At 43.9% G+C, this 24,274-nt stretch overlaps 1 protein-coding gene across 18 annotated transcripts in view; it reads right to left on the bottom strand.

Moving 5' to 3' along the window:
* PCDH15 (protocadherin related 15) overlaps positions 1-24,274 on the bottom strand; it is a 642,855-nt gene that overhangs the window by 556,543 nt on the left and 62,038 nt on the right. The window lies entirely within an intron of this gene.

Here is a 24,274-nt window from a genome sequence, read left to right as displayed (position 1 = left end):
ACACAAAGATAACACAGGGGTAATACCCCAACCTGTATAAAAATGAACAATGCAAATCCCACTGTTAACCCTGTTAGATCATTTAAGCAGGTAGATTTAACACTGGACACCTGCACTGGGAAACATCTTAATGAGAAGAACCACAGTTCAACCCAACAGCCCAAAATCTGATGCCCCAACCCAATATTTGGTTCCAAGGCAACACTATTTAAAGTCTGGAATGTTTCACTGCGAAAGAAGCAGGAGGAGGATCAAGATGCACAGTTGTAAATTGGGAAACACTGAATAATGGCAATTTCATGTGAGCCCTTCCCTCAGACAGTCCTTTACATAAACCCTCTGCAGTTAATCTGAGTCTTTCCAACCCAGAGGCATAATTTGGCCATTGGGAAGCAAACCCAAATGATCAGCAGACCAAGGATATCTTATGATATGAACATAAATGCACACATAGCAGGGAAAGGCTGTTCCCCAGAGGGTGCTGGCACTGCCCAGGCTCCCCAGGGAATGGGCACAGCCCCGAGGCTGCCAGAGCTGCAGGAGAGCTTGGACAACATTCCAGGAATGCCCAGGGTGGGATGGTTGGGAGGTCTGGGCAGTTCCAGGGGCTGGACTGGATTGTCCTGGTTGGTTCCTCCCAGCTCAGGATATTCTGGGATTCTAGAAATGATGCTGGTGCTGGTTTGGGTCATGCCTGCCCTCAGCCCCTCACATTCCCCAGTTCTGTTTGTGTTAAAATATAAATCAAAGCCTTCTCTTGAAGTAGGGACTTCATAAAGTAATACAGCTTCCTAATAAATCAATACCTCATTGCACATATCAAAATTTACTGCTCCTACTTTCTAGACTGGGCTGATGGAGGAAAATAAAGATTTCTCTGCAGCTGAAACATGTTCCAGTACAAATGAAATTAAGAGCTACAGTTTAAGTTCATTATACAGCATTTCACTTGCAAAACTCTGCCTGCCCTCTCTTTCTTCAATTAATTCTGGATTACATGCTAATCAGAAGTGTTAACACCCTTTTGTTCAGAAAATCAGGAGGCACTGAAAGAAGATTCCTACGGATTTCATTCCTTCTTCAGCAATTATCATGTAATAATTAACTTCAAGAAGCAGCTATGTGTCTCATTACAAATCATTCAGACACCAGATTGCCATGCTTCTATTTCTGTGCATTTCTTTCCCTTTCCTCCTTGCAATTTTGCCACATAATCTGCAGGCCAAGAAATTTATTATGACATTTTCCTTGACTTCTGTATAAAGATGCATAACAGGAGACTGACTTCATTTTATTTTCACTTTTTAGGATCCTCTACCTTCAGAGAAAGCCTTGTGGAGCATGAAAAAGTAGCCTTCGAAAGAGAATCTAAGAATCACCAGAGATTTTCCAAAATATAGACAGGAACAGAATAATAACAGGAGATCTGCAGAGCTATATGGGACCTTCAGGTATTTATTTCTTGCTCTTTAAAAGCAGACTAAGTTATATCCAAAAAAACCACCAACTCACAAATTTTTGTCCACCACACTGTTGGCAAACACTGATAGAAGGGGTCCCACAGTCATGATCCTTCACTTCCATGCTTAGCTCTGCCAACACCCAGAACCCTTTTTCTTCAGCCTTTACTCCTCCACCTGCTATCTCTTTCTTTGCCAAAACAACAGAGCTCTGCCTTCCAGAACAGCTTTCTGCAAATTAGAATTTACATCTCTAATTTCTCCTCTTTTCCTTCTCATTACACAAAATTCTTCCAGATTTTCTAGATTTCTCAGAGTCCTGGCTGCCATTTGGCTTTGGCAGCTGCTGGACCATTGACTTTTCATTCACTCTATCTCCAAAGGTTGTGGACTTTTTTGGATTAAACTTCAGTACCCTGCCCAGATCCCTCTTTCCTTCCAGCCTCTTTACTCCAGGCTACTCTTAACTGGGAAGAATCCTCCTGATGTGGAAGCCACATCCTCAGATTCTTCCATCTCTTCCTTCCTCCACACTCATTAGTGAAAGGTATTAGAGTTCAAAAAACGCAGATTCCGCTCGGAACGGCATTAATTAAAGAGCTGGATTGGACTGGATCAGAAAAAGACAACCTTGCCTCCATCTGGGTTGTGCCTCAGCTGTGAACTGCTCTGAACACCTCCAAAAGCTGCAGGTTTGGAGGAAGCCAAGAGCAGTTCCCATGCTCCAGCAGTTTTCCACTCCACGCTTCCTTGCCACCAGTGAAGATCCACTCCATCCTCCCCATTTTCCTATTACATTATAAGATCATGGGAGGAGAAAAGACTTTTCTGTCAATTATAAAGCTTCAGTGGTTGAAAACTCTTGAGTTTGTGAACATTAGAAAATTCTGGGGATACTGGAAACAAGCCAAAGAATAAAATAAGCAATGCTTAGTAGGGAAGATAAATAATCCCATCTGCCAGCCTGAAATGCTCACACCTTTTTAATGTCATTAGCCACAAATAACAGACATGACAAAGTATGCAGGCCAGCTTTAGAAGCTCAAAAACCCAAAAGTGGGTGGGGAGGGGGAAAACCCCAGCTACAGGATATTAGGCTTATAAGAATTATTCAGATCAGCAGGGTTAGGTCAAAGTTATTTTTGTTACCTTAGGAACTACCAAAAGCAAACCCCAAAATGAGAGAGGACTCAGGATGCCCCTAAGGGCTACAGAAGGATTATCTTAAAAAATCAGATGAAGGAGGACTCAAGGAATTAGAGATCAGTAAGCTTAGCTTTGCTCCCCAGAAGACATCAGAATACATGATTAATCAATTTAGAGGTACCTAGGGGATAATAAATGGCAGCAAACAGCCAGCGTGAATTTGTCAAGTGCAAATCACATAAAACCAACCTCATTTCCATCTCTGAAAGAGTAACCAGGGCATTAATATGAAAGGACTTCTCTGAGGCCTCTACCAGTTTTCCTTAGGAAATGTGAGCTAAGTTCTTCAATTAGGTAAAAAGGCATAAGAGCAGTTTTTAAAATGTTCTCTTTTAACCTGAAGGGTGTTTCAAGTACAGTTCTGAAGAGACACGTCCTGTGTTCTCTAATACCTTTCACTAATGATTTAGAGAATGAATTCTAGAGGAGATTCACAAAAATATGCAGAGGATGATGATGAAAAGGGTAAAAATAGCTTCAAATTTTGTTTATCAGAGCTATCTTGGGAGAGAAATTCAAAACTCTGATCAAACCAGCCAGGAGAGGTTATTGAGGGTGGAGATCAGGCAAAACTTCCAGTGCTCAGGGGCCAGCACAGCCACCTGGGGAGTTCACAAATCTCTTCCACCAGAGCAAATTTAGGCAAACATCTGTCAGTGCCTGTGTTCCTGCCTCAGGACAGGGAGGCCAACCATGCTGAACTCCCCAGGAGCCTCCCGGCCCCAGCTCCGGTAACTCCCCGTGGTCCAGGAGGAGCTGGTTCCAAGAAAGAGAAACCACACCAGGGAACATCTTCAGGGACAGGAGAAGTCAGCCAAGCCCCAGCTTGGCCAAGCACAGCGACTCCTGAACTGATTCCCAAAGGAAAAACACAGGGAAAAGGGATCAGCAGCAGCACTGGAAATGCCTGTCTTGATGAAAGCTTTTACTCTGTAACTTCTAACAACAGAAATGTTATAATATATATATTATATGGGGCAATATGAATGCACTGAACACATCGTAGAAGTAGCTACAAGTTTTTTTTGTTGTTGTTTTTATTCAGTAACTGTGCTAGAAACACAAGTTCTAGAGAAGATGTGAAGTTCCTGTTATCACAGTATATTCAAGGTTTCAGGTAATTTTAACCAGCTGCAAGAACTCACTTGCCTTGCTGCTGTTCCAACAGAGCATTTCTTCCCTCCCTTTTTCTTGAAAAAAGATGGAAGAAAACAATCAATGATGTTCTCACAGTGCACTGTGTGATTTTTAATAATAATAATATCTCAAAATAAAGATTGAAAACACTGCATTTTGATAAATCACAACACCTTGAGGAGTTCATCAATCAAAAAAAAAAAACCAACCAAACAAAACAAAAGCTCAGTACTTCATTAACCAGCTCTTTCCTCAGCCCCAGCAAGTTTGGGTTGATTTCTAAGCCCTTATTAGCACCCACATGCAGTCTGGCTGAGTGCTATTCTTATCTTCAGGTGGGAACACACATCTTGTGCAGAACAGGAGCTTTAAACACCACACTTCTTACTCAAGGATGTTCACAGGGAACTCTGTTCCTCCCCAAATGCAGGGCAGAATATTCAGTTGGGTTATATGCAAATGTAGTCTGACAGGGTCACTCTTTCTGAGGGCTACCTTCATGGTTTCCATGTTCATCTTTGCTCTTTTAAATGCTTAAGAATTGCAGCTGCAGCATGAATTCCTTTTAGAGCCATCTAATTTATCAAAGTAAATATTAAATACAAAATAAAAGTAGGGAAAAAATCAAGGGTCTGGGGGTTTGAGTTATTTTTGTCCCTGACCTCATTCAGCTTAAGTTCCTTCCTCCTTCTCCTGGCGCTCCGGGGCCTTGTCCCAAGTCCCTCTCCCTGTCACTCCTGGAGCCCTTTAGACACCACAAGGGACTTAAGGGTCTCCCTGGACACTTCCCTTGTCCAGGCTGGACAATCCCAATTGTGGGAAATTGCCATTTTATTCTCATCCCTAACTCAACTCTGCCATGCTTAAACAGAGAGACTGATACAAACTTTTCTGTTCTTCCTTTCCAAATGGGTGAGGAGCTCCTCCGAATTCCAGGAAGAAATTGTCTGTACAACACAAGCACTGACCCAGTTTGGCTTCCAGCACAATGATTAACAAAATACCATTCAAATTCCACTCAATTTGAATTTTCAATTCCCTTGAATTTGAATTTTCAATTCTATTCCAGCCATTCAAACTCCCCTGGCTCCAAACCCCTGGGACAGCTTCCCCCACCCTCAGAGGTCCCAAGAACCAAGAGGTTTCCTTAAAATCCAGCAAGAGCTCTGTTGGACATAGGGAACTGCTCCAAGCAAACAGGCAGGAGAAGAAGGAAATGTGGGAAACACCAAGAAAATTGCCTTTTGGAAGGAGAAGTTTCAGATGGAAAAGATGGATCAGCTTCCAGACCAGTTCACACACCCCAAAACCACTTGGCCTATTGTGTTTTGTCAAGAAATAAAATAACTGTGACTTTCAACATCAGCCTCTCTAGGCGAAGAGGAACTGGTGAAATAAGACCAGGAAAGCTAAAAAAAAAAATATTTCAGTCACCCAACAGGATAGTGGGCCAGAAAAATTAACTTTCCAATGAAAAATAGAAGATCTGTTTCTACACTGGTGGCAGGATTAATACAGTTATTCTGATATGTACAAAATGGGTCTTTTTTCAACATAAAAGATACAGTTGAACTTTTCACTAAAAATTAAACTCACATCAAAAGTTTCTCTCTGCACTGATCACAAATCTTGCAGTGTAGGGATTTCTCAAGCAAAGCAGGTATTTGGCACAGCAGAAAAAAGAAAGGGGTCCCATTTCCCAGCTATGCCTTGCCCACCAACACATTTTTACTTTTTGTAATTTTCGGCTACTTAAAAATATCCCATCCACACAATGAGAATTCCATACATGAACTCAGCAAAATGTAATAGGATTTAGAGAGTAAAAGAACAGAAGTACCAGTTTAAAGATTAAATATATATATATTCCATTTAATTTCCCAGAGCATGTCCCACTCTTTTTAATCTCATAGTCAGTAAGATTGGAAGAGACCTTCAAGATCATTAAGTCCCACTATGAACCCATAGCCACCCCTAAACAGTGTCCCCAAGTGCCACCACTTCAAGGGAAGACCACAGCCCTGGCTGGAAAAATGGGCCTCTTATTGCCAAATGTCTTTCTAAACACATAATGCTACAGGAAGAGCCATGAACAGGCAACATAAAGAGATTTTTAGGGCCTTCTTTGTTTGAAATAAGGCTGGATGTACATGCAGAGCTCCCAGGGCCTTGCTCTGAACAGCATTTCAAATCATGTCACTCAGGCACCACGGAAGAGACTGCCACTAACACACAGAACTTTCCTGATTAACTCAGCATTATTTCTCTGCCAGGTCCTGTCATCATTGCTCATTAAAAATCATTCCCTTGCACAGCTGTCCTATTGACTTATAAAGTACTAAAGGATGTCAAAACCTGGCACAGCGTAGCTTTTGCAGACAAAAATACAACTGCTGGAACTCAATCATTAATTTCCACCTCTTTTGGGAGGCTGTGTGTTACCTGTCAAAAAGATACTGCTGCAAACTGCACTGTGAGCATTAGAGACAGAGAGTGACAGTGACACCAGTCACCTCAGGGTAGCAAACAGAGACACCTGGCAGCAGGCACCGCTTCAGCAGAGGTTCTGGGCTAAGGAAGGGATGGGGAAACACCAGAGGGGACATGCTGGTGACAGAAGTGCTGGTGCTTGGGGCAACCCCTGGGATGGATGCAGGCTGGGGATGAGCAGCTGGAGCAGCCCTGGGGAAGGCCCTGGGGGTGCTGGGGGCAGAGCTGGGAGCCAGAACCCCCCCGTGCCCTGGGCTGAGCCCCAGCGTGGGCAGCAGGGGAGGGGGGGATTCTGCCCCTGTGCCCTGGGCTCAGGTGAGACCCCACCTGCAGAGCTGCCCCAGCCCTGGGGCCAGCACAGGAGGGACCTGGAGCTGCTGCAGAGAGCCCAGGGCAGGCACCAGGATGGGCAGAGGGATGGAGCAGCTCTGCTGGGAGGAAAGGCTGGCACAGCTGGGGCTGCTCACCTGGACAGGAGAAGCTCTGGGGTCACCAAACTGGGGCCTTGCAAGGCCTGAAGGAGCCACAGGAAACATGGAGAGGGACTTGGGACAACAGCCTGGAGTGCCAGGACCCAGGGAATGGCTTCCCAGTGCCAGAGGGCAGGGCTGGGTGGGATATTGGGAATGAGGAATTGTTCCCTGGCAGGGTGGGCAGGCCCTGGCACAGGGTGCCCAGAGCAGCTGGGGCTGCCCCTGCATCCCTGGCAGTGCCCAAGGCCAGGCTGGACACTGGGGCTGGGAGCAGCCTGAGACAGTGGAAGGTGTCCCTGCCATGGCAGGGGTGGCACTGGATAAGCTTTAAGGTCCCTTCCAACCCAAACCACTCTGGGATTCTATAATAGAAATGAGTCAGTGCCTTTCATCAGCAAAAGGTTTGAGAAGCACCTTCAGTCCTTCAGTACAAGCCAGGTAACAGCCACAACTTTGACCTGCTGAAGATGATTTGAGTTCTAAGTTACACTATATAAATTCAGATAATTTTACATGATCAGTAAAGAAGGATTTTTCAACAAAACAGTGCTCTTGCAGCATGGGTACAGATATTCTCAACTGCAAATGTTACAGAGATTTCACTGAAAGTGAACATCCAAGTTTAAATACAGCCCTAGTCTGTCCCAAAAGGTAAATTCCCCTTTAGTGTTCTTTAAGGTAATGTTTCATTCTAGGTAAAGGCCCTTCTTCTGTTTGTTTAAATTACTATGCAATTTAAAATGCATTATTAGCATTCAAAATATTAGTATTAACCACATTAATTTTCAGCTAAGAGAGTTGCCTTGCAGTGCAGCCTCCTTGGACACTTGTAAATCCCATCATTAAATCCCATCTGGAGGCCAAACCTGAGCAGAACATTGCAACCAAAGCAAAATGAACAGCTGGAAGTTTTGAATTATTTAAGCAACCCCACCCCAAATCAGCCAGCTAAACATGAGCGATCAGAGCATTTCCCTTCACCTCCAGGAACCATCTCTTGGTCTCCTGGCTCAGTTTAAGCAGTAAATGGATTAAATTGCTGCAGGTGGAGCTTCTGGAAGGTGTGAGTACAAAGAACAGGTGGAGCAGGCCATCTCCTCCCAAAATGCTCTGAACCAGATTTGTGTCCAGGGGAGGCTGGCCAAGGTCCCAGCCAGCAGCACTGTGGGGACAGTGCCAGGACATGACAGCATCAGCAACTCACCAGCTGTGGCCCTGCTGGAGAAAAAGGGGCAGGGCACTCTCAGCCAAAAACACTGCAGAGCACCAGGGAACAACTGCTGCTCAGGAATTTTTAATTGTTCCCACAGGCTGGGAGAGAACTCAGTCACTGTCATTGCCACCACCTTCCCTGTGCTGCCAGGGTGCCACAGCAGCCTCCAGCCCACTGGTGTTTGGTGTCCCCACGGTTGTCACCTTCCCCTAAACAGCCAGAGCACCACAGCAGCCTCCAGCCCACTGGTGTTTGGTGTCCCCATGGTTGTCACCTTCCCTCAGACAGCCAGAGCACCACAGCAGCCTCCAGCCCACTGGTTTTCATTGTCCCCCATGATTGTCATCTTCCCCCAGACAGCCAGAGCATCACAGCAGCCTCCAGCCCACTGGTTTTTGTTGTCCCTGTGGTTGCCACCATCCCTCAGACAGCCAGAGCCCTTTGTGCCACACAGCCCTGTGGGCACAGAGCCCCACCACTGATGGAGAAGGATGAAGCCACAGGGCCTCATTATTTAATTCATTTTGGTCTCCATCACAGGCTCTCAGCAGTTCTGCCCCAGATGACCCCAACAAACTCCATGACAAGAAATAAGGCCATGAGGGAAGGAGCCTCCAGAAAGGAGGGAGCTAGGTACAGAAACAAGGGTGGCCAGTCCTCAGCTCCACTCTGCATTCCTCAGCAGACCTCCTAGGACAGTTCTCCAACAAGGTGGCACAAACCAAACTCATCCCCTCTGGAAAAAAAACAAAGCCAGCGAGGTCTGGAGAGGCCAGGTACCCCCAGGGGGGTATTTAAGATTTTGTGGACAACAAATCAGACATTTTTGGAGAACAATGATGAAAAAACCTCCCATTTTATCATTTAACCTTCTTCCTCCAGCCCTTGTACCTGCATCCACCTGTCACAGCACATGTTGCAGTTGAGACAGCCACAATACAGAGGGTGTCACCATGCAATTTCAGAAAGTTTCAACCACACAGAGCAACACCTCACCAGGTCAGAAGGCTTCAAGAGTCTGCTCTTTCTTGCTCTTCAGCCCAACTTTTTATCCCCTCATGTTGATGCATTGCACCTGTGTGCCCTCTGTTCCCTTTGGTGATTGGTCAGTGCCCCTGGGCTCATCAATGGCTCATTAATTTCACCTTTTCACAGCGGGACCCATTAGGGATGAGGCTCAAAGCCCCATTCCCAATTACCACAAGCTCACAGTTCCACCAGTGCTGACTTCCATCAGAAAGCACAGACAACTGCAGACTCCATGGGATGGTTGGAAACCCTGTTCACTTCTACCTGAAAATCCACACAATTCCTGCTGCCTTTTCCCAAATCTGACAGTTTGCTGGCAGGGTAAGAAGGGAAGCTACCCCTGTCTGAAAAAAATATTTTCCAAAGAGGCAGGAGGCTGCATAAAAATGGATACAATTTTGTAAAACCTCACATTCAATTTACTCTGAAGCAAATTTTAAGTAAATAAATCTCTTTCCATAAATTACTGCTGTGTGCTACTGGACACAGCTGCCGTTGGGGTTTTTTTGGCAGACTACTCATGAAGCAAATATAAAAATTTATTTGGCAGCTTCGAGTTAAAAGAATAGTAAGTTTTATTTTGATTATGTGCTTCAGAATGGCATTCACACACTGTCCCCATCAAGGGCATCTGGCATGCCTGGAAAAGCAGCCTGATGTGTGCGGGCAGCCAAAAACCTTTGCTCATGCCCACTCCAGCACTCATCTGTGGGGATTTTGGTGGGGAGGGGGATTTCATTTTTATTTTGTTTTATAAAATAAGCAGGAGGATTTGCTCCCTGTAGCAGAAATCCACTCATACCATTCCAGGTATTCTGCTGTCATTCCAGTTCCACCCATCGCCCAGCACAAACAGCTTTTCAGGTATGCTCAATTGAAAAAATTCTCACTTATCTGAGCCATCAGTCAAGGTTTGGTGCCATGAAAGCCCTAAAATTCAGTAGGAGGCCCCCTCAAGGTGGGCTGAAGACACAAAATTCTGAGGGTTATTTATGTAGTTTATCCTTCATTATATCCTCTCCCTTTGGAAATATATTTACAGAGAAAAAGCCTCCATATAATTCTGCAATTCTTTCTGTAATGCAAATTTTCATCTTGGAAAATTTGCATTACAGAAAGAAATTATTTTAGGGGCATAGAGTTCTGAGGGAAATTTCTTTGTCAAATGCAATAAAGCCAGGAAGTTTGCCACAGTTGTCTCTAAAAACCCTTCCTGTAAGTCCCCTGTCACTCATCATAATAGTATTGCATCATATCCTGACATCACCATGTCCCTGTCAGACTGTCAGGATGAGGCAACAGAGTTTATTCATGGCTCCACTTTTGGACAAAAAGAATATTTTAATCTTCTTATCTCCCCATTAACTGATGGTAACAGAGTCAGATCAACACAGGCAGCACTACATCCCTCAGGTGTCCTGCAGAAATTCATTAAATACTCAAGAAAATAGGAATACATATCCAAGAAAAATTAAGATTTTGAGACTTAAAAAAACAGAAACCACACCTTATAAGAGTGCTAGGAGATACAGATCATCACTATACATAGCAATTATGATGCAGCCCCAGTTTTTAAATTTTATTGTGGTTCCTGCAATTAGCTAGATACAGCTACTGACATAAATCATGTTATAGCTTCATCATAGTCAAAAATCTATTACCCACTGGGCCACATTGTGAAGGCTATGACAGGATTTTTAAATGCTTGTTTTGTTTAATTTTCTCCCCCAGCTGACAGTTTGTGTCACTGCTATCACCCTTCACTCCTCCAATAGCAACCACAAGCAGTCAATTCCCACATAATACCTGTAAGCACACTCTTCCCTCAATAAATCTTAACATTTGCTGTCCCTCCTGCAGTTTTTATTGCATGGCCTTTTCACTAATCTAGGACTTAATAACAGGAGCTGGCAGCTGCTATTTTTGCAGCTTTCTGGACAAAAGCATAACTTTTCTCTTGTACCCACTTTATCTGTTACTTTAAATTATATTGATGCTATTTTGCAAATGCACAAGAAATGAATTGCCACTCCTTTCATTACACATTTTTTCCCAAGTCCACACCCTCACCAATAACTGGGGTTTCCATTAAAACAGTATCACATCAAATAAGCAAAACCCTAAAAATCTTTGCCAAAGGAAGTCTTTACACCTCCTTTCCATTAGAAAGCAAAGAAAGGAAGAACACCCCATGACCAGCAGTCATGAACTTGCTAGAGTGACCACTGAAGCACAAAAGCAGCCAGTGACCTGTTCCTAAGAGGCAGTGAGATGGAAAAGAGACACCCCACTGAGAAACACACCACTGTTTGGAACAACAAAAACAGGGCAAAATATCCTTTTTTCCCTCTTTTTCTTCTTCCCAGGTTTTACAACATCAGATCCATCTGCAGGCTGAGTGCCCCCCACCTGCAGCAATGGAAAAGCCTGTAACCTGCCTTACCTGTGCTGAAATGTTCATCTGGTTAATAATTGCCCAAATGGAGATGATGTTGAGCTGGGGGTTGCAGAAGCTGAAATTAGACAGATCTGGGAGAATATTTCTCCCATTTTAACTCCAAACTGGGCCTGAGTTTTGTAACTAAAGCTGTGAAGGGGAATCCTATTTATACACATAGAAATTGTCTTCCTAACCTTCACATTTCTTAAAAGAAATTCTACTGGCAAAAATTTCATCTAGAAATTTCTGGAATTCCTCAGAGCACATCATCCACTATGAAATTCTGGATGTGAGGAAATGGTTCAGTTCTGGCCCCAGCAGAAATTTGAATGCCAGGGCTATACTTTAAGATTTTCAAAATATATGTGAATGCCTGGGTCTTGTTAAAGGGATCTGTCCCAGACTTGTCCTTCACACAATCTCAGATGGGTTTGGCTGGGAAGGGACCTTAAATCCCATCCATTCCCACCCCTGCCATGGGCAGGGACACCTTCCACTGTCCCAGGGGGCTCCAAGTCCCACTCAACCTGGCCATGGGCACTGCCAGGGATGCAGGGGCAGCCCCAGCTGCTCTGGGCACCCTGTGCCAGGGCCTGCCCACCCTCACAAGGACTGTGAGAAATGGATTTGTAATGGATTCTCAAAACTTGATAGAAAATTTACACAGTCTTGTACATCTGTATGCAAACTCTGAGATAAGATGTGTTGACTTAGGAAGGCCACGGAATAATGATATTGCTGAGAGATTGAACTAGAAATAAGTTGAAATAAGTTTTAAAATACAGCTTTGTCAAAAGACTGGATATTTTACACAGTTATAACTGTGAAAGATGTATTGTAGTAGGATTGTGTGAAGTAAAAACATAGGAATTTCTTCTTAAAAAATAACAAGTGCGTGCTTAATATTCAAGGAGGGCTCTTCCTCACTAGATAGAAAGGAGAACATATAAACAGATTTCAGTGTGTAAGAGGAACTCCCCTGCACTGTGCAAGACCTGTCAGAGAAAATGCAGCTCCAATCAATTTCAAATTACAGAAATACTACTGTGTATTACACCTTGTAAGCATTGTGCTCCCTCCAGGACAACATGAAAACATTTGTTTTCTCTGGAAACTTTTTTTTTTTTTGCGCTGCTGATTTTATGGTGCTCAAAGCTATCCCAAACACATCATATAACCTTTGTGGGACAGGAACAAATTTTGATGACTTCTTCCTTGTGAAGAGAAATTTCCAAAGCAGTCTCTGCAATGGATCAAAATACCTAATGTTGGAAAAAGGATCAAGAGACTTGACTGCTTCTTTCCCTCAGGATCTCAAGGCCCCTTCTCGCCAACATATGTGTGACACAAAGTGAGCAGGTATTCAATAATTTTCATTGAGAAACTCTCCCCTTGCATCACACAGGAGCTCTGCCACACCTTGGGACAAGAGAGAAAACTCATTCTGCTGCTGGCGCCACAAGAGGAGCAGGAGAGGAGCCCTTGCAGACTGTGCAACACCTGAAATATTTGAGTTTTGTGATTGAGGAGGTGCCAATGGGGCTGCATCTCTGTCCCTGCAGCCTCTGCTCTTGAGGCAGTGGCAGAGGAGTCATTTGTGCTGAAAACCAACACAGCACCATTTCAAACACGAGGCTGATGAGTCTTTTGTACAAACAACCAACATCTCCTGCTCATGCTGCAAACACTGCTTTGACTTCTGCTCTGCCTGGGCAATTCTGGCTGTCCTCAGATGCTCCTGGCCATGGCAGACACATTCCATCACCCAAACTTCCCTGCAAAAACCCTCTCAGAGAGATTTGGCAGGACTGGAACTGCTAAATGAGCAGCAATCAAGTAGTTCACCCAATCAGTTTTCTAATTCACCACAACTGCTATAAATACGACCCATTATTACTGGATGTAGCTTTTAGGGGGGAAAAAATACATGCAAACTTCCTGCTGAAGCTAATCTATGGGAAAATTATACAGAACATCACATTAAAGTCTAAGTAAACACTTTGGCACCCTCCTAATGTATGTGCATAGATTACTGGGGTGTGCTTGCAGGGTAAGTGCCATTTGATGCTCAAATTATTGGTAGATATTTAAAGTTGATTACCCTAGAGGTAAGATATAATTGGTAAACAAGGAATATATACAGAACAACAACGTAATAACCACAAGTTGTATTTATTTCACAATTCATTCCCACAATCAGAACAATAGTTCAGTCAAGTTCCTAACTCTATTTTCAGCTCACAAAATGAAATCAGAAATACCAAGAGCATAATTTTCCTTGGTATGGGATTTGGAGGTGAATGGAAAACCTTACTGGACTTCATTTTCCCATCTCCACAAAATGGATGTAGAAAATAAGAGAATAAACAGACAGGAGACAGTGGTGTGCTCCCTCACTTCCTGAAGAGATCCATCCCCTCCCAGGTGTGATGGTGGGACATGTTCAACTGCTAACACATTTAATTGCCCATAGTTTTTCTCCTTTCCCGTGCAGGCCCCCTGTCTAGACTGATTACCCCCATCTGTAATCAGCCTCTGGATTTTCTCTCTTTTGCTTTAAGATGGCTTTCACTCCACAAAAATCCTGTCTCCTTCCATGTGTTTGCTCTTTATCCCTGAGAGACACCAACAAATGGCTGCGGTTTGGGCTTTCCCACAGGTGACCTGAATGAGCCACCACCAGACATAGCAGTGCCACCATGCTCCCTGATGGAGTTCTGGAGTTTTCTATGGAAAACAGGAGCCCTCATTCCCTTCAGCACCTGATGGTACAGCTGGCAGCCAAAGGGATTCTCCAAAAGCAAACCCAAGGGAGAAGACTTTCCATGTTCAAAACATGGTTGAATAATATCCCAATAATAACCAAGTGATGGTTATTTAGCATGGTGGATAATAATAACCAAATTTTAGATCAATAAAAATCATCATCAAAACCAAGGAAGGCTATTTAGACCATGCCTAGCCCACCTGATCACATTTAGGGGGTCTGTCAATAAATGCACAGTCTGGCTGGATTTGTGTTCTAGGCTTGGAGAAACCTGGCCTAGGGGAAAGTGTCCCTGCCCACTGCAGGCCAGTGGAACAAGATGGTTCTCCATGCCCTTTCCAACCCCACAAATACAAATTATTCCATGATTTGTACATAGGACACATCAGGAGCTCCCCCAGGAGACCACCAGCACACCTCAAACTGGTTTGAAGCACAAAGCAGTGATTTTCTAGAGGAGTGAAAACATCTTATTCCCTGCTGGAAGACAAGGGGAGGACCTCAGAGAAAATTCCCTGCCCTCAGAGGCCTTGGACAGCAATCTGAGCCTTCCTCACACAGGAGGAGACCCCAGCAATCAGACAGATGATGCACTGAAACACTCAGGAAGAGGAGTTGGGTCCTGCTTAAATCCTACCCAGAGCAGCCAGGGAGGACCCCAATTCCACCAATGGCAGCAGTGGGAATAGCCAGATGCAGCTGGCAAGTACAGAAATTTATTCAGCTAAGCCATCAAATTAACACTGGAGCAAGGGAAAAGCCATCAACTGGAAGAGTGGGGAAAAAAGAAAAAAACCACAAGACCTAGAATTGCAAGGTTCAAGGGCGCCACAGAACAAAATGTTTCACAATGCATTTTTTTGGAAAATGGTAGCATATTGCAAGCTTGTATTCAAAAATGCTACTCTACCAACTGAAAAAAAAAATCGACTCAAAAACAACTCCTCCAAAAAAGCCAACTAGTATTTACAGACAAACAAAAAACCATGAAATTGTACTTGAATCACCTGAAACAACAAAAGACATAAACCAGGAATAATTATGTTTTTATGGGGCCTAAATACTCATTTTAACAACTTCAAGCATCCCATGCACTCTTTTGACTTCTCATAATTTTGATTTTATATGGTATTTAAAAGAACTTCATGCGCTATACTGTAAGGAGAGGAAAAGTGTTTTTATTAAGCATTAATTCTTTTATTTTGGTGGCAGCACACATCTCTGCCATCTGTCTTAAAGAGCTGCTGGTGCTACTCTTTAACAGCATTAGAGACACAGGCACACTTCTTTCATCATTACTTGCTTTTCAAGGCAGCCAAAAGAACTGAGCTCCAGGTAACAAAGGTTCCTAAAAACCCTGTAAACAGCTAAGTAAGAGAGATTTGGAATTCAAACACGAAAATCCTAAACTCACTTAGTGCCTCCATGGCTTAACTTAGCCAGTTGCAATTTCTGAATTCTCCCACTAAAGATACATTAAAAAAAAAAAAAAATCACTCCCTAACACAGCTTTGCCAGGAGCTCAGGCTTTCAAATTACTTGAAATTATATCACAAATTGAGAGCTTGCAAGAAATATGGAGAGATTTGCTGGTAAGTACATGACAGAGATAATGAAAAACCAATGTAATCCAGAAAATCCAGTTCTGCTGAAAGTAAGAAAGTAAGGACAGTTGTCTTCCTAGGAAGATAAAAACTGACAGCTCAAGAAAGAAATAAAGGGAGGGAAAAGTCTTTATCACAAAAGAAGAGTTTTCTGATGTATTTCAAGTACTGAAAAAATCTAGGAGTTGCTTAACAGCTCTGCTGGCAGATCTCAGCCACAGAATTCAGAAAGATTACAGGAGGTAGTGTCTATCAGTTCACTTTTTTTACATAAAACCTATGCTAGTCCATGTCTGAGCATGGGAAAGGCATCCTGGTGGTGTTAAAAAAGGTACAATTTTAACCTCCCTTTTATCCTGTTACTAAACCAGAGACACCACTCATGCTGCAGCTCAGCTCCTCAGGGCCTGGGAGGTGCTGAGGATTGTTACCCACTGAAAAGAGCCCCAAATTTATGCCTTGAGAAGGCTGACCTAGAACAGAGGCTGGACAGAGCTAAAGAATAAAGCAGGGATTTATCAAAAGGCCTCCATGGATCCACCTTGGGCAGCACAAGAGCCCAGCCAGGGCTGCACCCAAAGTGAACCAAAATGGGCACAAAATGGACACCTGGTCATGGGGTCTGTCACTGTGATCAGTTCTGCTCCATTTGCATCTTGCAGTTCATTGTCCCATTCCAGCTTTAGCCCCTGCAGTCCCATCCTTGTTTTTCTCTCTCCAGCCCATGTTGTTTGTGCTCTTGGGCTGAGATTTGGATCATTTGTCCTTGGTCCCCAGCTAGAGAAGGAGTTGTTTTGCCTCCCTGCTCTGTGAAGAGAGCTCAGCATCCCCTCATATGAGGCTCAGAAACACACCAAAGCAGCACAGAATCTGAAAAACATAAAAGCTAAAACCTGAGGCATCAAAACCACCACTGCAGGTCCCTGTGATGCTGTGCAGGCTGAAAGAGCAGGCAAATGCACCTCAGGCTGAGCCAGAGGAAAACAGGATTATACAGGAAAATGACTCCTTGGGTTTGGGAAATGATCAGGCCAAGCCAGCAAGCAGGGAACACCTCACAGAATCACTGTGTCAGCCCACCTGCATTTTCACTCTTAGCTTTAACAGCAGTTGACCATGGAATTGTCACAACTAGAAAAAAAAAAATCATTCTGTTTATGATACATGATAGTCCTTTTCAGCAGTCAACACCATTTGGGTACTCTGCTCAAAAACAATATTCTTAGATTATCTTTGTGGGTTTCCTCAGCTCTTTTGCTGAGAAGGGCAAGAGCCTAGGCAAGCATAGCAAGACACAAAATTGTGATTAAGAGCCCAGAGAAGCTCAACATGGCTTCCTTGATAGCAAGGACAAAGTACTCTCTGCTCATCCAAAATCCTTCTTTTCCATAGCAAGGATTAGCTGTATCTCTCCAAAGGAGGGACTCTCCATCTTGTCCTCTCTGCCTATTACTGCTCTCAGTTCTCCACACCAACAAAAATCCTGTCTCTCTTTTTGCTAATTGGCAAACAGGTTACTTAAATCAGTATTTAAGCCTGGTACTGGGTATAAAAGATGATGTGCCAAGAGAAACGCTGTGACTGTCCCAGAATTCCTCTGAGCTTTCCATGTGCACACCATGGTGTTGTTCTGCCAAAGGGCAGCTCTGGAATTTAGGAAGAGATTGCTATGGAGTCAAGGCACAGCAGCACAGACATCATTACATTACACAGAACCATGGCTTGGGTTAGCCAAGGCAATCATTCAAAGCAGCAGCTCATCAAAAAGACCCTCAAGAAGCCTCCAAAGCTCTGCAGCTCCTGTCAACAAGATCCTGCAGGGAAAAACACAAGTGACGAAGAAAAAAAAAGGCTCTAACTTTTAGCAGCAGATCAATGAAATACATCAGTACATCTCATCCCTTAGCAGACAACATTTGGCCTCGTGGAACGTGCTATTAGACAAAATTGGCAGGAAAACCTCTCCAAAGCACAGGCCCATCACAGCAACAGCTCCAGAGATAAAACTCTGAGTTCTGAGTGAAGCACAGAGTTCTGATACAGAAGATGTAAAGGTGGCTGACAGAACAACAGCTCTGCAGCAGCTGAGGTTTGCATTTCTCCCCCCATCACAAGCCTAACAGCTCCTTCATGTCTGATATGCAAGTGAGAGTGATGCAGAAATATATGTTAATTGTAAACAGGTTTTATTTACAGGACACCTGTCTTGTGCCTAATTAAAATTAAAGGAGAAACTGGGTTTGGATGTTTTGGAAAGAAGGGAAATGAAAGAGGTTTGGTCCAGCAGCCCATCACAAGCTCCTCATGGAGCTGAGGGCTCTCAGAGGAACGAGAACATTTGGTTTACATGTGAATGTTAAATATGTTGTACTGCAGTCAAACACATCTCCTGTGGAAAAAGGAATTGTTTTCCCTGCTTTCCTGGAGAAGGCAGGGCCCTGGAAAAAGCCTTGCATGGAGCCAGAAACTTGCAGAGCACCCAGCACAAGCACCAGGATGTGCCTCCCTCCAACCACCAGCACTGCTCCAGCAGCGTCCGCCCATTCATTCCTCTGCCCAACATCAAAGACAACAACTTCCAAAACCCTGCCTCCATTCCAGATGACTTCTCTGTGACCAAACCCTTCACCTCCCTGGGGTGAATGAGGTGTGAGGATTTCCAGGATGGAGCACCCTGTGCTTGGTGGCCAGCTGAAAGGCTTCCTCCCCTACCTACAGGCACAGCAGCCTTTGCTCTGGGCCCTCAGGGAGGTGCAGAAATGTGAGCGTGGTCACAGGGGTTTTGGGATGAGGGAAGAGATGAGGACCTGACTCCATGTTTCAGAAGGCTGATTTATTATTTTATTATATATATTACAATAAAACTATACTAAAAGAATAGAAAAAATGGATTTATCAGAAGGCTGGCTAAGCTAAGAATAGAATAGCAAAGAATGATAACAAAGGCTCTGTCTCAGACTCTGTCTGAGCCAGCTGGGCTGTGATTGGCCATTAATTAGAAACATCCAACATGGGCCAATCACAGATCCACCTGCTGCATTCCACAGCAGCAGATAACCAATGTTTACCATTTGTTCCTGAGGCTTCTCAGGAAGAAAAATCCTAAGGAAAGGATTTTTCATAAAAGATGTCTGCGACACAGAAAGGATTCAGAGGTGTGCACATGTTTATAAATGTTTCAATTCCCACCCACTGGTCTCCAGGAGTGTTGTTCAGAATGAGTTTGGGGCTGCAGAGCAAAGGAAGACAGTGCTCTAGTTGTAACAACAGTGGCCAGGTGAAATAGAGACATTGCCTTAAGGAGGGAACCAAAATCTTCCAGAAATAAAGAGACAATCACAGCTTTTGGCTTCCTGACTTAGGAACAGCCCTGACACCTGGGCACAAAGAGATTCCAGCACCAGGGGGATCAATGAGCATTGTTCACTCCTCACCTCCCACAGTCAGTTAAGCACTACTTACTCCAAGCTCCATTTCTCTCCCCCAGCACAAGCTTTAGGTGATTTAAACCATTATTATCCATCCTCATGGGTTTCACACACAAAATATCTTTATTTAAAGAAAAAAACCTCTTCATGGGAGTGGTAAAACACACTCTGGGTACATCACCATAATGCAATCAGAGCAGGATTTTGTTTGACAGTTGAGAAGATAAAATTATATTGAATGAGGGGAGAACAGTTTTCATGCAGTAATAAAAGCTACAATCCTAAAATAATCACTCCACTTGAATACACCTTCAAAATGTATTCTCATTTAATACTGCTGGTACACAGGGAATTCTTCCTCTCTGTTAGATCATGTCAGGTGTTCAGATTAATAATTTTTGATTTTTCTCCTCTTACTCCCATTTTCAACCCAGCAGCAACATATCCCATTATCTATTTCACACTAATTAGCAGCAACAAAAGGCAAGCTGTTTTAACACAGAGCCTCTTTTGGTGTTACACAATGTAAGTTGGATGGGCAACATAACTGAAAGGGTGGAAAGGGAGGGAGGGGGAGAGAAAAAAAGCCCTGTAAGATAAGAAAAATCACTTCAAATTCTGAGTGTAGGCAAATTCCACAGAATCACTGAGGTTGAAGAAGGTGGCCAAAACCATTGAGTCCAACTTTTGACCTTCTACAACATTCGAAAAAGATATATTGGCTTTTATTGCCTTGCAAAATCAAATAATTTTCCTAATTACATTAAAAAGTGCTGTCTAGGCAGATAAAGACCAACAGAAAAACCTAATTATTAATTAACACATCTTGAATCTTGTACTTCAATGAAACACTAAAATGAGTGTCCCACCAGACCTGCCAAACACTCCAAGTGGCAGAGTTAATACTAAGAAAAAAATCTAAGCACAATTTCTTTTCAGAATCCAGAAACTTTTATAATCTTTGATAACTTCTAGAATCCAGAAACTTTTTGAAACATAAATAGGAAATTACCAGATCAGAGCAGCATGGCAGGCTCAGCTTTCCTTCTCTCTGGAATGAGTTTTCCCCTGAGTTCCCCCAGTGGCACATCCTCCATCACTGGTGAGAGGCAAATCCTCCCAGTTGTGGTTTTGGTGGTGTTTGCACCCCCCAAAGCACCCACACTCCCTATAAAACATATCACACCTCCTTCCTGCCCAGAATTTCACAGCCATGAGTGGTGCAGTGCTGTGAATACTCCCTTTTGTCGGGGGCTTTCCAGCAAACCGGCTCCTCATTAGTAGAACAAATGTTAATTAATATTTTCAACCAATGGCCAAAGTCCCAGCAGTTTGGGAGTGCAGGCTGTGCCCTGAGCTTGGCTGCTCTGCAGCAGTGAGCAGAAGGCTGCTCTGGCAGGGAAAAAGGGAGAAAAGCTCTGTTTTGTGGTCAGATCCAGCAAATTGCTTCCCAAGTGCTATTGAGGGTGGATCAAAAAGTGAGGGCATCACACAGGTGAGACACACATGCAGTGACTGTTCAAATTCCAAGCAAAAAAAGTCCTGTTCACAGGAATATAACCCAGGGGAAGAAACAGAAACAGCAGCAGCTGGGGGACAAAGTCCTGCCCCAGGGGAGAAGGAATTCCAAGTGAAGAATCTGCCACACCTTCAGCAGCCCCTCTGCCCACTGACAGATAGTCTGCCAACCTTCAAACTGCCAGAAAAAGCTGAACAGGAATTTTATAAAGTACCTTAAGGAAGGGAGAAAAAATTTTTACCGACACAAAGCCATTCAATAGTACTTCAAAGCATCTCTGTTCACATCAGCATCCAAAAGCAGAGCATCAAAGCAGGACCAGCCAGTTTAGTGCACACAGCAGGAAAAGAAACCTTAAAATCTCACCCTCGTGCTGTTATTGAGCTACATCCACTGGCATTCATGAGCACGAGACAGTTCAGACAAGAATCAATTTCCCTTCACACTCTTCAACTGAAAAAACAAGTGAATGTTTTCCAAGAGATGGAAAATGAGGATACCAGACTTTAGGGACCTCCAATATTACCAACATCCCTCACATTGCCCATGAATTTACACAATACTCTTTTCTAACTTGCCCTCTCCTGAATTGCCTCACTCTAACTGGTACTCTCAGCTCCATCTGACATCCAGAAATTTCTCCATGTTAGAGGTGGCATCAAGTGGGGCTGATTCCAAGTGGTCAGAAGAAACAAATACAGCCAGCAACTGTGGAACCCACAGCCCAGTTTCTCTCTCACTGAAGATAATTTGAGTTTATTTTCTACAGCCAGCTGCAGTTTTCCTTCAAATCTAAGTAAACAAGCTGTGGGAGCTCTACTCCTGTGTCAGGACTGATCAGAAATACATGATGGGGTCAAAAACCACTGCAGAGATGCTGACAAATGAGAAGGGAAATATAAAAAAAAAGCATTTAAGCCTGCAGTGAAACTAAAAATGTTGCCTGTGCCATGACCAACAAGTTTGTCCTTGATTCAGCACAGCAGGGAGGGATCAGCTGAGGTTTTAAAGCCTGACAACCTCCAATACCTATGTTCTTCTAGGCTCTTCCCTTTCATGCCATGCACTGAGTGGAGGGAGGGAGGCATCACAGCACTGGCCAGCACCAGCCTGTTCTGAGCTGGCTGCCAAGGAGCAAAAATTAGACTCTGAAAGATGCCAGCAATGTCTTTATTTGCAGCCCTAAAAGAGATCCAAGAACATCAATTGGAGCATTGCTAACTTTGGAGCCCTCAGCAGGCCCTTACAGATGGGTATAGAGAAAAGCTTTGTTTCTCAGAGACTGAGGAGGTTGTTCCAACAACCAGAGGCTCTCAGATGTGCTGTCCCTCATCCCTCTCACTGTGGCAGCACAAGGACACACAGGTGGCTTTGCAGGACCTCTGACTGGCAAGGCTGAGGAGACTGGGTGAGAGGAAATCAGCTTTCTGCACAGGAGCTTCTGTGGCACAGCACAGCCCCGAGGGGGGGAAATATATTTAATGACAGAAATACAGGTCATGGCGTGAAGAGAACACATCCTGACTCGTGTTTTGGGGTTTACAGACAGCTGGCACCTCCCCAAGCCACCATGGTGCTAAGAACTGAAAAACAATCTGGGTCTGAGGACTGGAACCTCCACACAAGGGTTCATCAAGGTGCAATGGCAGCAATAACATTAATCCACACTTTTAATTTAATCTATAATTCATTCATGCTTTTTATAGGGTTCCAACAGGAGATGAATGTGAAATATTTACTGCCTGAAGAGCTGAAAGAAACTCATTTGCTGAGACCCACTGAGCAACACCACCTGAAGCTGAGCTGCCATCGATTTTGGTGTCCAGCCCACTTCTCACAAGAACCAAGCTCACCTGTTTCACAGAAAATGCTGTGTCAGCACTGATTGCTCTTTCAGTCTCTAAATTAAGTCCAGATCTAATTCTAGATCTTCACAGCTGGCACTTAGCAGCAGCTGCTTTTCTCCCCTCAGCAGCTGGCAGACCAAAGGTATCCTATGATAATTCCCCTCTGCGTTACAGGCCCCCAGCACTGCTGAGGGGTGAATTTGCACTCATCAGGAGCTGTTTGTGCAGCTCTCATGCCACAAGAACTGTCCTACCATCATCCTGACAACTGCTTTGGTAGGTAATGCAGTCCTAAACCAGAACAAAATCAAGGACAAGAGCAGCCAGCATCCTGAACTGCCTGCCAAGGTGGGCCTTCATCCTCCTCGTGCCTTCAAGGCACTGCAGTGGAATAAATTCCTGAAATTTGAGGCTGTTCACTGCTGCAAAGCAGATCAGTCAAACTTTTCTGGTTTTTTCCTTCCCTTACAGTAGGAAACTAATAGTACCAGCTAGAGCAACTGCACAGCAGTGTTGAAAGGATTAATTAGCTAATATTTCTACAGTCTTAAGCATGCAGAACATCACAGATGCACAGTGTAATTACTGTTATTAGGTGAGTGATTTCTTTGACTCGTTGGGACAACACACATTTTATCTGTCATCTTTTCATGGCACAGACGTCTGCCACCAGATATTCTCAGCTAAAAAGAAACCTGAATATCATGGCCTAAACTATCTATGATGTTGTTTTATTGGGGTGGGAGGTAATTTTTTTCAAGCATCTATTATTTCTCATTAGCAGGAAGGGTTAGAAATTCTGCTGATAGCCACAAAGCCTTAAAGCTGGCCACAAATGAAGGCCAACATAAAAGGTGCTGACTACTTGGAAAGAGCAGTATCCTCCTAGAAACCATGGTGCAAATTAAACTATGCTGGGTGTGCTTTCCCTGACTTCCAGCAATGTCCAGAAAGGCTTTAGTTACTAGCCAAACCTGCTCTAGAGCTATTAATGGGATCAAGTTCTCTTCCTCAGGATGTCCTGAGAGGGCTGGGATCAGTCAGGGCACTGGAGATTGCCGGTACTGTACAACCAAAAATAAGATAAGCTAAACTACAAGAAAGAGGATGAGAATTCAGCTTTTTGTGGAAATTCTGGAGGAAACTTGGGCACAAAGGAGCCAAGAGGAGTGTGATAGAACAGGAAGCTAGACTTGCGTGCCTGTGTCAAGGGTGATGCTAATCCAATGTTAGGAACTTCATACTGCAAGTAACAGATGATCCCAGGATGCTGATATTCTCTCTCTCAAGCATAAAAATCAGTGCTTTTCATGGAAATTTAGGTCAGCACACAACCACAGACACAAGCCTGATGAACACATTAAGGAACCATTTAAAGCAATGCTAAACCAAACAGCTGAAGAAACACAGGGGGAGAAATGTCATCAAAGGGCACAGAAAATTCACTCTCTGGGAGATTTGCAGTACCATGAATCCTTTGTGTTCTGTGAGAAAAGAATAGAAAAAAGACAAAATCCCAGGGTATGTGAGGCTGCAGGAGCTCAGTGGGCACCTGGTGTCCCCTCCCTGCTCCAGCAGGGCCATGCCAGAGGCCAGGGCACAGCATTGTGTGCAGCCAGCTGTGGCCCAGCCCCAGGGAGGAGAGCCCCCAGGCTGTGTGG

This window comes from Agelaius phoeniceus, chromosome 9, assembly GCF_051311805.1.
Source record: "Agelaius phoeniceus isolate bAgePho1 chromosome 9, bAgePho1.hap1, whole genome shotgun sequence".
Lineage (NCBI taxonomy): Eukaryota > Metazoa > Chordata > Aves > Passeriformes > Icteridae > Agelaius > Agelaius phoeniceus.
The sequence above is the reverse complement of the archived record's forward strand: the minus strand, read 5'-3'. Positions and strand labels throughout refer to the sequence as shown.